Raw genomic sequence first — 21183 nt, forward strand, 5'->3', positions numbered from 1 at the left:
AAAAGGGCATTGTTTGCTAATCTCATCTTCTTTATTGGCAGAAAGGTTAAACTTGGCTTTCAAGTTTAAGACTATCTTTGGGCTGGGCATGGCAGCTCATGCCTGTAATCCTAGCACTCTGGGAGGCCAAGGCAGGCGGATCCTTTGAGCTCAGGAGTTCGAGACCAGCCTGAGCAAGAGCAGCACCCCATCTCTACTAAAAAAATAGAAAGAAATTATCTGGCCAACTAAAATATATATAGAAAAAAAAAATTAGCCGGGCATGGTGGCACATGCCTGTAGTCCCAGCTGCTCGGGAGGCTGAGGCAGGAGGATCACTCGAGGTCAGGAGTTTGAGGTTGCCGTGAGCTAGGCTGACGCCACAGCACTGTAGCCCGGGCAACAGAGCGAGACTCTGTCTCAAAAAACAAACAAACAAACAAAAAAAAAAAACAATTCTGTGTTTCTATGTTCCTGTCTTCACCGTGGCATCCACAGAACCTCGGCCACAGGCTGCCTGGCCCACGCCAGGTGCTCAACACGTTTTGCTGAATGAACACATGGATGACTAGCTGAATACCCAGGCACCCAATTTATAGACTTTTGGCTAGTGTGCCTGTGTGTTTACTTCCTGCTGGTTTCTTGGTCTGTTTTGGGGATACACTTGAGCCAAGAAGGAATGACGTGGCCTTAAGGCAGTATTCAAAACTATAGGTGGGAATCAAATTGCTCATTCAGAGTTCTAAAAGTTACAGCTCACACAGGGTCTGACTTTAGGGGATGGAAGCAGAAATTTCCTGGAGATTGACACTTTATCAACACTAAAACTGCTCATTAGAGAAGGAAAAACAACCCGGCCCAAACCTTTGAATTGCAAGAACTAGTGTTTTCAAAATAATTTTTTTAAAAATTTAAAAGTTAATTCCTTTTGTTAATTCCTTTTGAGCGAGAGTCTGTCTAAAAAACAAAAAAAAAGGGTGGGGTGAAGGGAGAAGAGTACTGCCTGAATGTCACTCAGTCCTCATGAGGAGACTAAGCCCTACCCCCCTACTTGTAGGGACTCATCCATCACCTGTCGAACTGCCCAGATTGAATCTCAAAGAGCAGAGCCAGCTTCAGCCTTCCTCCCTGGGTTAAGCCCAGGAAAGGTGCGTCTTGCAGAGAATTTCCCAATTTCCCCTTACCGGCGGGATGCACAGCTGTGATGGGGCCTAGTGACACGTCCAGGTAGAGAGGTCCTGAGACAACTCACCCCCCAGAGTGGTGTGGAAGTAGAGCCAGACATTTCCTGTGTTCCTGGGAAAGGATGCAGAAGTGGCTAACTGAGGTTGAGTGGATTTGAGGAAGGCTCGACGTCAAATTGAACACAAAGTACATGGACCCAAGGTCAGGAGATGTGCTGGAAGCTTAAGTGGCTGCTACCGAGGAGAGAGACCGATGAAAAGACCACCAGGGTAGATTACATCTGTGCCAATGGCAGTGCCACATGGTACGTTATTGAAACCCTGACGCCTCCACACTGAAGTTGCCAGAAAAGTACAGGACATCTAGATAAATTTGAATTTCTTATAGACAACAATTTTTTTTTTGTAGACATATGTCCCATGCAATATTCTGTTGTTTATTCATTGCCTACAATGAGCGTGAATTACTTTAGAAAGAACTAAAGATACTTTTAAACAGAAGTATAAATTATTTCATTTTTTTAATGCCAGCCACGCTGTCAATCTACTCATTAGATTTTTTTGTAATAATCACTAAAGATGGTTTCTACTCAGGAGGACCATGGAGTCTGAGTTCCTGTTGTTAATTTAGGATGCATTTCTAGAAAGTGGTTCACAAAGTTCCTAGCGTGAGCTTACCCTTGCATTTTATTTGCTTCTTTGAAGCACCATAGACATCCAGCTCCTCAAACAGGAGGAAGTCCAAAGTCAAACAACTCCTTTAATCAGTACAACCTGTTTTCTTTTCTTAAAACAAAACAAAACAGAAACAGAAACAGCAACTACACAAAAACAGCGTTTGGGCTGATTTTAGTAACCCAATTTGAATGGGTTTACTCAAACTGGGTTACTTCCTCCCGAGGAAAGAGTTGTCACTGTGTTCAACATTCTTTCTAATAGCGTGATCTCTTCCTCGTTCTCTTGTGGTCACAGCTGCCGGAGCACTTTCAGCTGGAAGGTGCCGTGTGCTGAAGGAGCTCTTTAGTGACAGGAAGTGACTGGGTGCGAGAAGGTTTATAGGGCTCCACTTCGGGCGACAAGGAAGTACGAGACTGACTGTAAATGATTTGGGGACTGTCCCCACAGATTCTTCTCGGTGAGTAAACTATGGAAGGGCACATTGAGACGCAGCGGAAGGAAGGCATTCTCTCTCTTACCTTTGCAGAACAGGAACTTCTGCGACTCGGCCCGGCCTCCGTGGTGACCCGCTTTGCACCAGAAGCATTTCTCTCGATCAGAGCCCGGATCTGGCTGTCCAGCTCCAGGCTTTCACACCTGCCCAGGGGGACACAGGAAAGTCACATTTTACAAAGGTGATCACAAATCATGCAAGGGTGGAGCGAGCTCGTGAATGACACGGAGGTGTTATTTGTGTCGGATACCTCTCTAGAAGCTCCCAGACTCTGACCTTCTTTTGTTTTCATTAGTTCGTGACATAAAAGCCCTTCGAAAGAGTATTAGAGTTCGATTTTCCCTTACTTGCACACTTACGCAAAGTGGGAAAGGAGGACGCAGACAAGTTTAGAGATTTCCATAGTATAACAATGACAAGAACTGAGCACCCACAGTGAGCCAGGTACTTTAATACATTTTTCTTATTCAATGAGTACAACAACCCACTGAAGTAGTCACTGTCCTTGCATTTTACTTACTAACTTAGGTGAGGTCAACTGTGAAATGTTGGCAAGCCAAGATCAAACTCAGATCTGTAGAATTCTATAGCCCGTGTTAACCATTTTTGTTGTGTATCTTCAATTAACCTGGGAGCAAATCCCTAAGCAATTACTTGCTGCCAAATGGAAATATTATATTATAGCCGAAGAGTATCTGGCAGCTACCTTAAGGAGAAGCTAGCCCAGTGGCTTCATGTAGCTGAGAACCAGAGTGAACTGCTCACTGTCACTTAACCGTTCACTGATAACACCGAGATTTAAACCAGATCTTCTCCTCCAATCAGATTTTTCTTTCCCTTTTTATCATGTTGGCATGACGGAGGAATTTTCTCATTAAAAACACAACTCACGAGAAAAATGCATTAATTGTGTCATTTTTTTATATACTCTGAATATAGCACTAAGACCTGAGGTTTGCAGTGGAATAGAGAAAGAGAAACACCCTACCAAACTTTTAAACACAAACAGAACCAGTCCTATATAATCCTTGCGTTAGTTCTAACATTATCCTCGCCCTGGGATGTGTTCCCTGAATCTGCCCGGCTGATTCAGCGAGAACTGTGACTGCAGTGGCCTGTGCTCTGGGCTCTGGCCTGGGCTCATCCTTATTTTTCAGCGAGAAGACTTGGGGGTCAGTGGGGCTAAGTGCCTGCTCCACCGTCACTCGTGATGGGCAGGGTGACGGTCACACTGAAGCCGGAGACTTTTCACTCTGTCCCTGGGCTCGCAGTGATGCTGGGAACCATAAATTCAGCAGGACCGTGGAGGGCTCTTTCACTTCCAAATAATTCATTTTAGATTTTCCATTTTGACAGGCCTTTCTGTTTAAAGAAAACAACCTGTTGGTGGCTCCAGCTGCAATGTAGGCGGCTTGTAAAGGCGATGTTAGGAGAAGCTTGAGAGAGAAGAGATGAGGGTCGGCAATCCACCCTTGCCCCTCCTTTCTGGAACTCCCCGGTTTTTAAAGTGGTGAGTTCTTGACCAGTTCCATGGTTAGGATTCAGGGGGTCCGTGAATCATCCTTAATGAAGCTAAATAAAAAATGTTATGTGCTTATTGTCTCTTTCTGAGGACAAGGTCTATAGTTTTTATCACGTTCTTGTCCTGCTTATAAGTTGGAACACACGGATCCAACTTTAGTTACTGTCATGAGGACTCCTTTAAAATCAAATCTCACTGTGGCTTTTTTTTTTTGGTGTAAGAGTATACTTTAATCTTTCTTTCTTTCTTCCTTTCTTCCTTCTTTCTTTCTTTCTCTTCCTTTTCTTTTCTTTTCTTTCTTTTTCTTTCTTTGTTCCTTTCTTTTCTCTCTTTCTTTTTTCCATGGAGGAACTATAAAAATTCAGAAATAGATCTTTTAATCAAACACAGTTACTAAAATCTTCATTTGAGGGGCCCTCCTTACTAAATTGCAAGTGAACAGGGAATTATAGAAGCCATACCATTGGGCTAAGAGCTCGAGCTGAGAATGACATTCGGTAAATCCCTGTTTGGCAAGTGGCTTATTCATGGCTTATTTTGAACTTATATAGACACAAACCTCCTTTGGTGCAATCCCTCCTTCCTGCCCTTCACTCACAGAATAAATCAACACAGAAAGTAAATAGGAACGATATTAATATAAATTATATTTTACCCACAGGGTAGTTGGTTAAGCCAATTTGACACTGAAAATTTTTTTCAAAAAAAAGTTTCCCTACATGATCCATGACTGTGAGCTGTTTTTCCCTAGACTAACACTGGGAAGTGACAATCTGCCCTGTCACCCCAGTGAGCAAGCAGAGAGGACAGGGGAAGACACATGAATGATTTGCAGGTATATTTGGAGCCCTCGTACGTTTATTACTTGTTCAAAAGCATCTGTACTTACAGGAGTCTCTAAAAAATTACCTAAAGGATGCAGCGTCTTTGAATGCCTTTATCAGGCTCATCCAGGGTTTGTTTATTTAAATTTTATTAGATGATTAGAGCCTAGGCATTGTTAACTTGTAGAATGCTGTCTGGGAGAAAAGATAACCTCAAAGGTTATGGTTTACTGCTGTGTAGGGCAGGTTTGTATCTAATCTAACCATCTTATTCTGACATTCCTTTACTGAATTGCCCCTAAGCACCCAGCTCTTCAAATGCTCCTTGAATGAGCCTTCTTATCTTTCTGGATACCTCATTAATGAATGAGTTCAATAAAATCTTAGACATATCTTCATTTTATGTTTGCATGAGGGTCATGTTTTCAACTTTTTGCAAACTGTTATGTTAAACACTTTAGACACTTAGAAGTACTTTAAGTGTTCGATTAGTACTTTAAGTTTGCTCCTGGCTATTTGGGGAGAAACAAATTACTTGATAAAGAAATTACTCTGTGTACGTGGGTTTTAGGTGATTAAGTTCAGGTATCTGAATTATTTTAGTAATTGCAAATATTGACAGATGTGGCTTAAAAAGGTAGTAGAAGAGAAAAAGTTTGCTCAGAGAATTTTTAAAGTAGCATTGTCCTTGGGCAAGAATGAATATTTCTAAAATTTTACCCAAAGGTATGTGGTTTCATAATTTAAATAAATGTCTCAAAATTGTATTTTGCATGTCTGAAATGAAAGCTCAGAGAATGGGGGAATATTTCTTACAAACACGGACTCTGTCATTGCCCTCAAGGTGCATTCTTGGCTGGATCCCTGTGTATTTCCTCTTTGCTTTGTTGATGTGCCGGGTCGCTGTACTGATGCTGCACACCTGAGCCCAACTTCCTGCATCTGTGCCCAGGTGGACGGTGCCGGCAGAGCAGCCAACTCGAAGCAGAGATGAAGTGCAGCTGCGGGTGCTGGTGTGAGCCCCAGTGAGAGGTAAGCTGTGGACAAAGTTCTGTAAAAATCATATTCTTGGCTGAGCGCAGTGGCTCACAGCTGTAATCCTAGCACTCTGGGAGGTCGAGGTGGGAGGATCACTCGAAGTCAGGAGTTCGAGACCAGCCTGAGCAAGAGCGAGACCCCGTCTCTACTAAAAAAATAGAAGGGAATTATCTGGCCAACTAAAAATATATATAGAAAAAAATTAGCCGGGCATGGTGTCACATGCCTGTAGTCCCAGCTACTCGGGAGGCTGAGGCAGGAGGATCGCTTGAGCCCAGGAGTTGGAGGTTGCTGTGAGCTAGGCTGATGCCACGGCACTGTAGCCCGGGGAACAGAGTGAGACTCTGTCTCAAAAAAATAGATAAATAAAAATTTTTAAAAAAAGAAAAAAGAAAAAAAAATAGTCCATTTGCTGTTAGAAATATTGCATCAATTCAATGCTGCCTCTAGAGGGCGCTCTGCATTCAGTTCCCATAGAAAGTTCCTGAAGGCCCCTTTTTCTGAAGGTTTTCATTTTGAATTTTGAGTTTAGGAAGGCGGGGGCTAGAGAATAGGTGGTGTCCATGTGAGTAATAATTATAGCTCATTTGTTTTATTTATTTTAAAACTCTTAATGAAAATTATTTCTTTTATTTTCTTTTTTTAAAATATGGAACACTTCACAAATTCACAATTCATCCTAGTGAGCATGCCAACTCCTGTGTATTCCATGTCTTGTTCCAGTGTTAGTGTCTGTGCTGCTGAAGTGAGCACAATTACTTCTTTTTTAATAAAGTTTTTTGAGTTGCCAATAATGTTGGACATTTATGTAATAGACTTACATCAAACAGCTTAAGTAGAAGTTTTTCAGAAACAGTTCTAATAAATACATCGAATTACCCCACACATGATAATAACCGATCATGATTTGATTCAGGGTATTTTGCACCACCTCTAGCAAAACTAGTGTGGGGAATCTGACAAAAAGTGGCTTGCACCCTATCAGCCAGATGGAAAGACAGGGAACAGTCCCCCAGAGATCAGACATGACACTGTCATGTGTAAGTCGGTTTTACAAAAAATTGCAATAATTCGTGTTCTCTCTTGTCTTTTGTGATGTTCATAGGGATGTGAAATTGATGAGCCTGGAATTTCTTTTGTGACAGAAATTAGTAAATACTCAGAGAACTGATCAAATATAGGACACTTTCAACATCAAAATATATAATGATGAGAATGTATTGTAACTCATCAAATAGGAATCATTAATTTATATTGATGAAAAAACTTCCAATAAACATAAATGGGTATAAGACAAAGCTTTTCTTTACATTGGAATGCCTTACCAATAAATGTAGAGAGCATTATGGTATTAGAAAATCACTATCTGACAACCATGATTAATAATTCCAATGAGAAATATCAATGGATGTTAAAACTGGTGGCTGAAAATTTGATGAGAGATGGAATATTTACATAATTCCATAGTCCCCCCCAAGTACTTAGAGACAACTAAAGGAAATACTAAGAATAACTTCACGTTGGAGAATCTTGGCAGATACCACCTTGATCAAAGGATCGAGGTTAGAATCCCTTGTAATGGGAAAAATCAAAACTGGACCATATGCATGACAAGACACATAGCTCCCCATCTGTGGTGTCCCTGCCAAAAATGCATAACCTGAAATTAACTACGAGGAAGCGTTTGCCCAAAACAAACTGAGAAACATTCCACAGAATATCAGGCCCATGGTCTTCTGGAGTGTTCTGGACATACAGGCCAAGACTGAGGAACTGCCCCAGATTTCAAGAGAATAAAAACGATGAAAACTAATGTAATGTATGATCCCGGATTGGATTCCTTTTTCTGTGGAGGACATTGACAGGATAATTGGCAGAACCTGAATGGGGTTTGAGTATTAGATGGGAGTACTGTATCAATCAACGTTCACATTCTGATTCTGATGGCAATCTTGTGGCTGTATTGGACAGCATCCTTGTTTGTAGGATATGCATACCAAGTCACCCAGTGATGACTTGCTTTCAAATGGCTGAGGAAAACATATTTTTGTACACTTCTTAGAAATTTTTGGTAAGTTTGAAAGTATTTTAAAAGTGCATGAGAAAGTACTTAAAATACTAAGCTTAAAAAATGAGATCTGATTTGATCCTTGAATTATGCTCAAGGTAGAAATCACTTTATAAAAATGAAATTATTAATAGCATTTCATTATGTATCAGGAAATAAGATTCAGGCCAATAAATCTTTCTTGGGATTTGTGAAATTAGCGCTAACCAAAGCAACTAAGATGATTTAGAGTTTTGTTTTGTTTTGTGTTTCTAAAAGGATGTGGAAGAAGAGCATTTGTGTGAATCAAATTACTTTGATGGTCTGTTCTAGCCCAAGGATTTCAGAAAATGAAGTGAATATTCCTGCCATAATACTTAAAGAAAAAACAAAATATACAAACAAAAACCCCAAACCTTGAAAGGCCTTCACCTTGGCTCCGAGGGCTGGCATTTCACCTCCCTGTGGACTCCTCGTAATCACCAAAGGGAATTTGAGGGCAAATTTAGAAACCTTGCTGAAAATATGTTAGCCCCCATGAAGGAGAAATGAGGATTGCTGATATTGTTCTTGTCTAATAAAGAGAGCCCTGGAACAAACGCAAATGCCTCATCAGTGAGCACCGGACTGCCACGATACAGACTCACTGCTATAAAGTCATCTAATCTGTGGAAGGAACAGTTTCTTGCTGAATAAATACACATGTGAAACCGTCACTAAGCTTATAGGCAAAGGCAGTTTAAACCATTGAATAAATATGAAAATGTTTGTCATTTAAAAAATAGATTCTAGAAAAGAATCAAAGGGTACAGATAACAGACATTTCTGGGTGAGTATAAATATTTGATTTTTCTTGGGGATTTGGGCTAGGAGAATTTTCATTCTTGTTTCTTTTATAAATTATTAGAAAGATAAACAATGATACTACTAAGGCTTTTCAAACCAAAATGCTAAAGTAAAAGAAATAAACTGCAGGAGAAGTGCACAAGTTTGTGGGAAGAGGCTGAAAGGTCACACATGGCTTCATCGTAAAGAATTGCATTCAGAGAAAAAAACCAGAACAAATGGACTCGGTATTTGCGGCCTGAACTTTCAGTTGCAAAGAGAGTTACAAGGCATTGTAGATTATTTGCTTATGAAATTACCCTTACAGGGCTACATGGCAAAACTTTAAAATGACTAGATTTTATCATTCATTCAGCAAATAATTATTGAACACCTGTTTTGGGCCACATACTTTTCTTGGTGGTTGGCATATTCTTGTATCAATGAACAAAACAGAAAAAAAAATCCCTGATCTTTTGGAGCTTACATGTCAAAGTTTCCGTTAAAAAAATGACAAAGACTGTAACATTATTCTGCCTCTGAACAAATCTATAGTGAATTTGCAGTCATGATCTTTAATAAACACATCTTGGAAGATCTAGTGAAAGTCAACTCAAGTATCAGGAAGATTAATTGCCTCTAGATAGAGTTAAAAACTAGTATATCTATTTGGAAAATATCGATAGGTTCAAAGAGAGGGTTAACAAAATCATGGAACATGTTACGGGCACAGCCCCTCCTCTCAAAGGTGACTGCTGTGGCCTGAGTTGTGACCCATGAGAGCATCTACTGTTTTAGGTCATAAAATATACATACAGCTCTGAGGTGTTTAAATATTTTTAATAAAAGTGAAGAATTAGGGAGGGTAATGAGAAAGAGATCGTCTTTAACATGTAAATCTTTTAAAGAGATCTTTTGGAAAGAGTACAGATCCTCTTGGATGGCCAGAGATACAAAGTTGTAAAAAATTAAGAGGCAGTTTAGCGAAATTCTAAAACCAACCAACCAAGCAAACAAAAAACGTGAGAAAACCCAGATGGGGCATGGCGGGCCCAGCTGAGTGCTAAGAGAGGAGACAGATAGTTCAAAGCAAAAAAATACAAAACAGAACAAAATGAGACACAAAAATAGAAGATCGAGAGAAAAATCCAGAGAAAAGGACACCTGAGAGACACCATGGAAACGGGGGTGGCACCAGCTCAGGGAACCAGTGAGGGACGAATGTGGAGCGAGAAGACGTCCAGGGATGTGCACGTAACACCTGCAGGGGGTGCAGCTTGCAGAGGTGCCTGTAGGGCTGGTTGTGACTGAACCGTGTTTTCATTTAAGAGCAAAAGAAGCCAGGCATGGGCCTGTGAGAAACGAATGTTTCTGTCCTTCTACTTGGAAATGCCATCGTCTGGCAGGAAAACAAGGACTCCAAAGGCCCCGGTTAGAGGAGGGGTCAATGGACTGGGAGAGGCGGCGGCGGCAACTGGCGACTTTGATTAGAGATTTCAACCCATGATTGGGCTTATCACTGAACTGATTTTTTTTTTTTTTTGAGACAGAGTCTCGCTCTGTTGCCCAGGCTAGAGTCAGTGTCATGGCGTCAGCCTCGCTCACAGCAACCTCAAACTCCTGGGCTCAAGCGATCCTCCTGCCTCAGCCTCCCGAGTAGCTGGGACTACAGGCATGCGCCACCATGCCCGGCTCATTTTTTCTCTATATATTTTTAGCTGTCCATATTATTTCCTTCTATTTTTAGTAGAGACGGGGTCTCGCTCTTGCTCAGGCTGGTCTTGAACTCCTGACCTCGAGCGATCCTCCCGCCTCGGCCTCCCAGAGTGCCGGGATCACAGGCGTGAGCCACCGCATCCATTGTGAACTGATTTTTATCTCCCCAACCCCCCACTCAGCTGGAACTGACGGTGTGTGACCAACTGCAGCAGCCAGGGAACAATGGCTCCGAGGAGAGAGAGTCACAACGTCCAGCGGTGAGTGTCCTTTGGTTTCCTCAGGGAACACGGGAGGCCAAGGACACTTAGCTTTGCCAGGTGACGTGAGAGCTGGTCACTGTCAGGGGACCCACCCGAGCGTCCCGCGCAGGCTGCCGTGTTGGGGGAGGGTTGGGACCTGGCCAAGCCCAGAGGGCCCTCGTGGGGGGGGCACATGCTGGGCAAGGGCGAACCTGTGTATAGGCTGGGGGCGACCTGGGAACAGTGTCCCTCTCCAAAAGCCACCGTCACAGGCCGGGCCGTCACCCGGCAACACCGGGATGGCATCTGGCACTTCGTTCGCTTGTGCGTCGGGGCGTCGTGAGCACTGTCGCTGGCGTCCTTTACCGCCCGGAATGGACTCAGTGTGCTGCCGGCGGTCCCTCTGGCTCTTGTTCTCACCCGGGTAGGTGACACCAGCCGCACCCGGGACTGCTGAGCGCCGGGTTCACCAGAACAACTGAAGAAGGGTTGTTTTTACAAAGAAGACCCTACAAAAATTGCAAATTCCCTTTTGCATAGTCTTACATTAAGAAGAGGTCACCGGTCGGCCACGGTTTCTCAAAAACCGCGGGGGCCCGCGGCCGTCTTTATTTAGACCCGATTTCTCAAATCTGTCCCTCGGTGGCACTTGCGAGGCTGCGGGGTTTTCCGCGCCTCTCAGCACCGTTTCTCATGTTGACACAGAGGTTTGGCCGTGGACAGCTGTCACTGCCGGGCTGCGGGGTCACAAAGAGACCCCCGAGCACACAGGGCCCGGCCAGCAACGAGCTGCCGTCTGTTCCTATGGTAGAACGATCGGGTTCAGAGAGAACCGCGGCGACACTCCCTGCCGAAGCCATTGATCGCTGATCAGAGTGTCCCTGCCGGCAGTCAGGCACCTTGGCTGGCCTTTCCTCAACAGACATTTTTGTTTGTTTATTTTTATGTAAACTGCCTCAGAGAAACTTTTGTTTGCAGATTCCTGGAACTCCAGCCCAGCCGGCCATCCGAGTCCTCCGTCCGCTCACCGAGCTGTGCTGGAAACTAACCTGTCACGGTGGAACTGAGCCCGAGGGAGGTGCCACAAAGTGAAACTGGCTTCTGGATCTGCTGGGTGAGAGTGAAAGTAAAGGTCACTTTTTGGTAAGCCGCTCTGAGTCTCAGTAAAAGCGGAACCCGGTGCGGGGGAAGAGGGTGGGACTTGAAGGTCAGGGGGGAAATTTGGTGGCTATGGTGACTCCGGGTGGCTTGTGGATGGACTCCACGCTGTGTCACCGGACGCTTCGATGAGTCTGGATGGGGAGGGGCAAGAAAGCAGGTTCTGAGGTGTGAGAAAAGTTCAGGAAGCTTGATGATCAGACGTGCCATGAGAGGGCACAGCAGGGTGGCCGTGCCCAGGCTTTAGTTAGTGCCTGGAGGGACCCAGCAGGGCTGGCCACGAAACCACAGGCGCTCCGTGCAGGACGGCCGGGCTCCTGCGGCTCGCGGTGGAACATCTGGTTACGGGGCATCGTTTTGTGTCTCATGTGTTTAAAATTAGTTTCTAAGAATTATGTTGTGTGCCTTAAAGTCAAACAAACTCCCCAAAATAAAAGACAATAGTTATTCTTTTTTTTTTTTTTGACAGAGTCTCACTCTATTGACCGGGCTAGAGGGCCGCGGCATCAGCCTCACTCACAGCAACCTCAAACTACTGGGCTCAAGTGATCCTCCTGCCTCAGCCTCCCGAGTAGTTGGGACTACAGGCATGTGCCACCATGCCCGGCTAATTTTTTTGTATATATTTTAGTTGTTTTGCTAATTTCTTTCTATTTTTAGTAGAGATGGGGTCTCGCTCTTGCTCAGGCTGGTCTCGTACTCCTGACCTCAAGCGATCCTCCTGCCTCGGCCTCCCGAGTAGCTGGGACTACATGCCTACGCCACCATGCCCGGCTCATTTTCTTTTCTATATATATTTAGTTGTCCATATAATTTCTTTGTATTTTTAGTAGAGATGGGGTCTGGCTCTTCCTCAGGCTGGTCTCGAACTCCTGACCTTGAGCAATCCTCCCGCCTCGGCCTCCCAGAGTGCTAGGATTGTAGGCGTGAGCCACCGTGCCCGGCCTCTCTGAGGTTTTTATCAAAGACATTTCCATTGAGGTAAAAACCTGGCCAATTTCCAGTCTCCAGACATACAAATCTCATGCTGGGAGACAATACCAATCCTTCCCAGACAAATGATAAATTGGTTCTTGGGAAAGTTCTAATCTGGTCTTTTTTCCAGTGGTATCTCCCAAATACTTCTTAGCACGTGGTTGCAGCTTTAGAAGCAATTGTTGCTTCGAATCCAAGAGCTTATGTAAGCATAAAGTATTAAAAAAAGACAGATATGAAGACGGACTCTAGGGATCTTCTTGGGCCTTGTGTCCCAGCCAGGCCTCAGAGAACGGAAGGTCCACTGCATGAGTGTTGTTTGCATGGAAGAAGTTTTTCCAGAAGGTGCTTTAGAGAGTGTGGCTGAAGGCACAAGTTTTCCCAAAGTCCCTTGTCTTAAATCTCTGTGGATTTATCAATCCAATAAGAGTTCATTTTGTTTAATATATTACATATAAACACATGGTTGAGAAGCTACTTTCTTAGTGTGGAAAGAGAAGAAACTTAATTAAGCTGTTGGACAGAAACCCAGGGTGGCTTTGATGTTCTTGTAAGGCTGGTGGCAGGCACCCTCCCCTCCCCAGTGGAAAAAGAAGAAGCCCACCAGACCCGCCAGGAACGATGCCTGCCACCAGCCTTACTCAGGGATGCCTGTCTTTATGAGAAAGCGGCAGACAGCATTAACTTCCCTGCAAGGTGGACAGTAACTGTGTCCATGGTCCTTTATTCTGCATTTCCAGAATAGCTTACTTTAGGGCAGGTAAGAAGGGGGTTAAAAATAAAGAGGCCAAAAGAATTGTAAAAATGCTGATGATATCACAAAAGAGATCATTTTAGTTTTCGCTCACCGCTTGCGTAGTCCAACGAAAACATCTGCCTGTCACCCCATAAACGTCCCTGCACTTCTCTTCCCTTTATGAGCAAAATAATGGAGCTTTACGGGACTTTTAATAGCCAGCAGCTGTCTGGCTGCTCAACGCTGCATCTGGGAGGCAGCATGCTGTTCACACGAAGGGAAAAAAGACAAAACTATTGTTGGTTTTCTTAAAGGACGCCAGTGGTTTACATAAAGACATTTGAATGGTTTGAATAGGAGGAAAGACACAGGAGTTCCTTATGTGCCTGTGAGAACCGGTATATTGTTAGCAGAAGGCAAGGAGGGAGTGATGTCATTCCCCTGTGTTTAAGAGCAGGTGACCGACTGCCATTAGGAGTGAGTTTCATGCCAGGTGACACGGGCACTTCATGAGAACCTGGGTTCATCCTACTCTTCTGAGATTAGCTCTACTTCAGGCTAAAATGAATCATAATAGTTTTCCTTCTCACGCCTGTAATCCCAGCACTCTGGGAGGCCGAGGTGGGAGGATCGCTGAAGGTCAGGAGTTCGAGACCAGCCTGAGCAAGAGCGAGACCCCATCTCTACTAAAAACAGAAAGAAATTACATGGACAACTAAAAATATATATAGAAAAAATTAGCTGGGCATGGTGGCGCATGCCTGTAGTCCCATCTACTTGGGAGGCTGAGGCAGGAGGATCACTTGAGCCCAGGAGTTTGAGGTTGCTGTGAGCGAGGCTGACGAAACGGCACTCACCCTAGCCTGGGCAACAGAGTGAGACTCTGTCTCAAAAAAAAAAAAAAAAAAAAAAGTTTTTTTTGCAAGGTTATAATTGTAATTTTCTGCATGCACAATCATTTTTTTTTTAAAAATATACTTCTTAAAAGAATTGTTTGGGCAGAGAAACATCTGCTTTCGAGAAATTAAAGTGAAGAACTAGCATCATTATAAGAGTACTTCAAACAAACAAAAAAAAGGATGACCCCAGGATCGTAACAGGTGGAATGGGGCTGCCTTTAAAATGATATGCTTGCAGGCTATGTGAAAGTGAAACATAAAAACTACAAAATACTGTGTTTACGCTGATAATCCCCCACGCTGAGAATCAAAGTTGTTTCCTCCACTCCTTGACTTTTCTTATGAAACCTTGCTTGGGATGACAACCATAATATCAATATATTAATATAATGTGTCAGGAGATGGCAAGTGTTACCCTTGCCGAATCTACAGTATTGCAATTATTGTAAAAAGGTGACTCAGGTGCTCGCCGCTCTGCTCCTGCCGTTTCCTCTCATCTCCCCACTCTCTGCCTTCTCCCCCAGGTCCCCTGAGACCAAGACGCGACGGCAGCTCATCCCTCAGCCCTGCATCCTTCCTTCCGAGCCCCGGATCACGCAGACCTTACAGGTAACTTGAAAGGCATCTTCTGGGCATTTTAGATTACTATCAAAGGCCCCAACTCTCTCTCTCTCCCTTAGAAATACGGGTTTTTGACCACTAGAGAAAAAAGTATGTTACCTACTAAATTCTGTACAATCTTCATCGTTAGTAGATACAGAGAATCGGAACGTTAATAAGCATCGCCGGGAAGAGGGGCTGTAAGGTGGGACGCAGGAGCCCGTACAAGTCCCTACGATCCTCCGCACGGAGGGAATGGCCATGGGAGTCCGAGCTTGGGGCGAGGTGACCCCGGCCCCTGGGGAAGCAGGGGTCTCTCCCCTGCCCCTCCCTCCCTCCTCTCCCTTTCTTCCTCCTTCCCTTCCTTTTTCTCTTTCTTTCTTTTCTTCTCCCTTTCATTCTTTCTTTTTTGAACTATAACATGTAGTCAAACATGTTTTTCTGCTACCAAAGGAGCATGGGGCATCTTCTGTCCTAGAAATTGTTCAACATCATCTATTTTCTATGTTTCCATGATGCTGATGGTATCCTGGAAGTTTTTGATAGAATCAGTTAGTCCTCAGACTGTTCCTGTGAGGCAAATTTGAGTTTTACTGAAGTTTTAAAAAATGTCCACGAGATGGGTCGAGGCCTGTTGCAGACCCACGACGCCCAGGGCTGCCTCGCCGTGTGCTGGCTCTTCCCTCGGGGTGGAGGGAACCGCGTTGAGCCGGCGAGACCCCAAACACACCGCGCAGAGTCGTGAAGAGCGGCACACGGAGAAATGCTGAGTCGTACACAATTAAAGGCTAAAATGCTTGTTAAAATACTGAATGGAACCGGCTGAGGGGAAAGGGAGAAATCAATATGTCTGTATTTATCCAAGCCCTATTCTCCCACATTGCCAGTCGGTTTCAGACACCATTGCTACGCTAGCCTGTTAGCGACCCCATCCCCAAATCGTAATGGCCTCCCTCGTCCAACCATGATTTTCATATCGGAAATACGCGTGGGTCTCTTTTAATGAAATGATTCTCACAGAGAACCCGAACAGATGCCCCAGACACACAGGGTCTGGGAGTCCTAGTTTAAGAAACATTGATGTGTTAATAGAAACCTAATTATTACTTCTTTACATTATCTTTCGCCCAAAAGATGTTGCACAACAGAAGTTCTGTCTTTCTAAACAGAGACGCTGGCCTGTGGACGGCACTCCCGGCCGCTCAGTCCTCACTCGGGATGCCCACCGGACGTCCTTCTTCTGTGCCGCAGGCCCGGGGCAGAGGCCGAGGCGGACGGGTCACTGGTCACTGGTCTTTTTTTTTGAGACAGAGTCTCGCTTTGTCACCTGGGCTAGAGTGCCGTGGCGTCAGCCTCGCTCACAGCAACCTCAGACTCCTGGGCTCAAGCGATCCTCCTCCCTCAGCCTCCCAAGTAGCTGGGACTACATTCATGCGCCACCATGCCCAGCTAATTTTTCTATATATATTTGTAGCTGTCCATATAATTTCTTTCTGTTTTTAGTAGAGACAGGGTCTCGCTCTTGCTCAGGCTGGTCTCGAACTCCTGACCTTGAGCGATCCTCCTGCCTCAGCCTCCCAGAGTGCTGGGATGACAGGCGTGAGCCACCGTGCCCGGCCTCGGTCACTGGTCTTGACGCCAGCACTCGACTCTCCTGCCACCACACCTCTGTGCACACTCTGCCTTCAGTCTGGAATACTCTCCCCTTCTCTTATTCCATCTTTCTCCTCATTTTCCCTTTGCCAGAAATTGGGTCCAACAGCTTCTTCTTGCACCCTGTCCTAACCTCTAGCAATCTACTTTCCTCAGATTTCCCAGGGCAGTTTGTCTGTGTCTCCTTATGCGGCAAAACATCCCACTGTATATTGTACTTAGCTGTGTGCATGGCCTTGCGCTTCTATACTGCAAACAGCTAGAGCGTAGGATCCGCATCTGATTCTTCTCCTGCAAGCACGTAGCAGGGTATCGTGCACATAAAAGGTGCCAAATAAGAAATCAAAGACATAATTCTGGGGCCCAACAAGTAGAGTGAAGCTTGAGCAAAACCTTGAAAGACTGGAAGAATGTGGAAAGCGGCTGAGGAAGGAATTTTTTCATAAGGAACTTAGTCAACTTCTTGCTCTATATCTGAGCTAAGGATTAAACAAATCAGGAGGAAAGATACAGCTACTTCTTCACCTTATTCCTAAAACAGAGTTGTTTCCTAGGAGAAAATTTGTGCCATTAAAGAGAAATCAAACTAAGTATCAAGGTTTGTCAATGGAAATTTGCCAAATACTTTATAAATCAAATAACCTTCATTATCTACCATGATTCTTGTCCCTCACTGTCACCTCATCTGTTTCTGTCTTTTCTGCAAGGCTCCACCTGATAGGTGCTCATCCACTCTTAATAAACTCACCATCTTTGTCAGAAAACAGAGGAGCTCTCATTAGAATATCAGTATGAGAGGCTTATAACTTCTAAACAAAGTGTTGTTATTACCTTTCAGAGTCTTCATACGGAGTGGTGAACACCACCAGTTTCTCATCTTTGTTCATGAGCTGTCCGCACGGAATCTAAAAGAAAAAAAAAATGAAGGACGTGAGGCTCAGACGTGTCTCAAATGAAGTTTACTATGTCAGTCACTGAAAGAAAAATCACCTGTTAAATTAATGCGTTTTTTTCATCAAAAGCCATGTTTTTATTCTCATGTCTTGTTTTCAGCCCAGCCAGATGCGAGAAGACAGACCACAAGCTTACCTTCTGCCGGGTCCTAATCAAAGGTAAAACACTGGGTGTAAACACAGGCTCGGGGCTTTCAGTTAAGGAAGATGCTCATGACAGGTAGAAATTGTCCAGGAGCAAATGAGAGAAAGCCAGACATTCCAACACAGAGAGTGGAAAAGTTGTCCAAGTTGTCAGATGGATGTGTTTGTAGTTTAATTAACCGCAGGACAGAAATGAGTTCTCCAGAAATGACCCAGGACACCAACAGCCTTCTTCGTGGAGGGGCGTCCACACCAGCTTTTTCTCCAGTAGGAATGAATGATTATTTTCATGATTTTCAGAATAACAAGGGCTCTGGTGATGCGATCATTATAAGAGGAGGAGGAAAAAGTGTGCTTAAGACACAGAATTTTTTCATTTCCCATTTTCTCTATTTGATATAATTTGCAACCTAAGCACTGAACTGTGGACAAACATTACCAAGACAGCACAGCACCTCATGGGACTTCCAGTAGAATCTTGAGGTTGAAGAATTTGAAGATTTGTGTAGGTTTTAAAAGCCAATTCATGCAGGCAATTAACACATTTTAAATGCATCTGGAAACCACTCATTGCTGTGATCCCATTAGAAAATTTAGGGAGTTAGGTTTATGGGAAACATGAAGCCGGCTTGTCTGAGTTTTATGTTTCTGTTTAATTGTAACAGCATCCAAAAAAAAAAAAAAAAAAAGAAAGAAAGAAAGAAAGAAAGAAAGAAAGAAGAAAACAACATTTGTTAAAATACTCCAGGAAGGATTCATTTCAGCTATTGGCAAGCTGTCTGTATATAGTGTGGGAGAGTGGCTTTTTTTGCTTTGTTTTCAGCTTGTGACAGCTGTTTGAAAGTCATCTGTTACCACCATGGTCGCCAGTTACGAGATGAAAGCCAGTGTCTGTCAGGACTGTTGTAGGAGGTGGACCACCAACTAGAACAGCTATCTTTTATTAATAACTATGCAGGATTGCAAGACCGCCCGCCCCTTACGTGGCACTCGGGAGGTGGTACACAATTTCACAAATTCATTGAACAGGAAGGCAAGTGACATGCTGCCTGACAGAGTGACTTCTATTTCTGAAAGATGAAGTTTTAAAAATTGAATTAATAAATGAAATGAAATAAACTTGTAGGAAGGGTTTTTAAATGTCCTCAATTGTTTTATTATTCCTAAAATTACTTTTAAAAATGCTAAATTTCCCAGCATATCTGAAAGTATACATGGATCCTAGCGCATCAGGGAATCATAGAACTTAACACTTTAGAGAACACTCCAGGAATCACAACACCATCATTTTACCATAAAGGAGACGTAAGTCCTGAGAGGACAAATGACTGGGCCAATGAACGGCTGAGCTAGGATTAGACACCAAGCCATCTGACTCCTAGTCCATGACTTTCTATGATTGTTCCATAATTAAACATCATACAGACGAAGTTTTAAATTTGAGGTAAAATGCGATCTGTTTTTATACTAATATATTTTAAAGTAATATACAAAACTTTTACATTACAAATACACCTTGTGAAAATATATTTCTTAAGCAGTACCATTGCATTATTTGAACTCTGGTGGTAAACCCTTCAAAAATGCCATGTGGAAAGAGAAATCTCCAGACTTAAAATTTTATAGTTTAAGATTCACAAATAATACCTCCAAGGCACTGGAAACAGACAAGACAGGTACGGCCTCAAAGGTATTAATTATTGTACTGAACATTGTAATTCCTTCCTAAATTGCCTTTTCCTGGGCTGGAGTTTTACATTTGTTATTATTTTGTCAGGGAGTAACAGTATCAACTGGTGATAATCGGAAAAGCCAACATCTCAGGCATAATGATAATCTCCAATTGATCTATTTCCACCAGAATTCTTTCCATTTCTACTGACAGAAGTGTTTTTCTAACCAAACAGTGACAAAGGAGACAATTGGACAAAAGATACTCTGCAATCAAAGGGCTTCTCTTTCAAGTGGAAGCAAATAAATAAAATAAAGCCCACCCTGAGGACACAGGCCTTGTCAATATCATTGCCTCATTTCTTTCAGAGGAAATAAACAACAGAAGGCCAGGATTGAGAAAACATTTGGGTGCGTCTCTAACTTTATCTCCACTAATTACGAGTCAGGGTGGCATCAAACCGTAATATAAAGAATTCTGCTGCAGTTTTCTCTCCTAATTTTCCACTGAGCAGAAGCCCAGAATCAGCCTAGATGCGGGGGTGGGGATGGGGGGGTGGGTCATGCACGTCCTGAACTTTTGCTGACTGGTGTGGAGACCTGGGAACGGGACCCCTGCTTAGACAAACCAGGACACACCGTGGTCTGGACGCCTCATTCTAGTAGCACATGGCAGTTACCTCTGGCTGTGGTTCCTTAATTTCTTTTTTTTTTTTTTGACAGAGTCTCGCTTTGTTGCCTGGGCTAGAGTGCCGTGGTGTCAGCCTCGTTCACAGCAACCTTAAACTCCTGGGCTTAAGCAATCCTCCTGCCTCAGCCTCCTGAGGAGCTGGGACTACAGGCATGCGCCACCATGCCTGGCTAATTTTCTCTCTATATATATTTTTACTTGGCCAGATAATTTCTTTCTATTTTTAGTAGAGCCGGGGTCTCGCTCTTCCTCAGGCTGGTTTTGAACTCCTGACCTTGAGCGATCCTCCCACCTTGGCCTCCCTGAGTGCTAGGATTACAGGTGTGAGCCATCGTAAGTCACTCTTTATACCTAAAATAACCAGTGTGTATGTTCAAGAAGCTTTATCCCGAGATCAGTCATTGTATCTCCAAAAATATTAAAAAAGAAAATAATCAAAAGGACTCCACTTAGGCTAGAAACAGGAACAATGAAGCATATCAGGTGACTATAAGACTAATCTAAACTTACATGTGTGAGGTTAAGATACCATTAAAATATTTTAGATAACTTCTGTGCAAAATTAGCCAAATGTTCAAGGTTTTTGAGAATATGATGATGTCATTAAAAAAAAAGCATATGTTGTAAGTTTTCATTCATTTGTTTCCTCTAGAAAATATCCTTTTATGCCAAAAAGGTACTTAAGGAGTTTGATGGCAGTGTGGAAAAATTGGAGAAGAGGAAAATCAGACACCACGCTCATTTACAGGAAAGGCTCAAGGGCAATTGAGAATGAGGCGATTTTTGGCTACACATTTGGCTAAACCAAAAGAAAGAAATACCCAAAAGAGCCATAGGTTTTTTTTTTTTTTTCATTTCATATTTCTTAGAAAGGTGTCAAATCAGGGACTTTTATCACCTATTTCCTTCTAAGAAGTCCTTTTGTTTTATAGCAATAAAGCTTTTTCTCCACCACAGATTCTCTGTAGCTCAATCACATCAGGGCACCCGCATTTCTTCTATATGCACAACTGACATTTGGGCACCGAAACTGGAAAAGTTCTTGAACTAGGAGTCAGGAGACCAAGACTCTGTCTGTCACCAGGGCTATCACTAAATTCGCTTGTCCCTGAATAAGATGTTTATCACCATCTCTGAAATGGGAACAGGTTGGGC

General features: G+C 43.4%; 1 long non-coding RNA gene across 2 annotated transcripts; it reads left to right on the forward strand.

Moving 5' to 3' along the window:
* Positions 1 to 5440: 5440 nt before the first annotated feature.
* On the forward strand, positions 5441 to 20100 carry LOC123629880. 2 transcript variants are annotated; one of them, XR_006732352.1, is made up of 8 exons: positions 5441 to 5712; positions 10489 to 10626; positions 11527 to 11691; positions 14841 to 14925; positions 17408 to 17535; positions 17623 to 17681; positions 19574 to 19748; positions 20061 to 20100. It is a non-coding gene; the product is annotated as an uncharacterized LOC123629880 (long non-coding RNA). The 2 variants fall into 2 exon arrangements; XR_006732353.1 differs by lacking the exon at positions 20061 to 20100 and having other exon boundaries at positions 10489 to 10566; positions 19574 to 19683.
* The last annotated feature ends 1083 nt before the right edge of the window (positions 20101 to 21183 follow it).

This window comes from Lemur catta, unplaced genomic scaffold, assembly GCF_020740605.2.
Source record: "Lemur catta isolate mLemCat1 unplaced genomic scaffold, mLemCat1.pri scaffold_55_ctg1, whole genome shotgun sequence".
In the NCBI taxonomy this organism is placed as follows: domain Eukaryota; kingdom Metazoa; phylum Chordata; class Mammalia; order Primates; family Lemuridae; genus Lemur; species Lemur catta.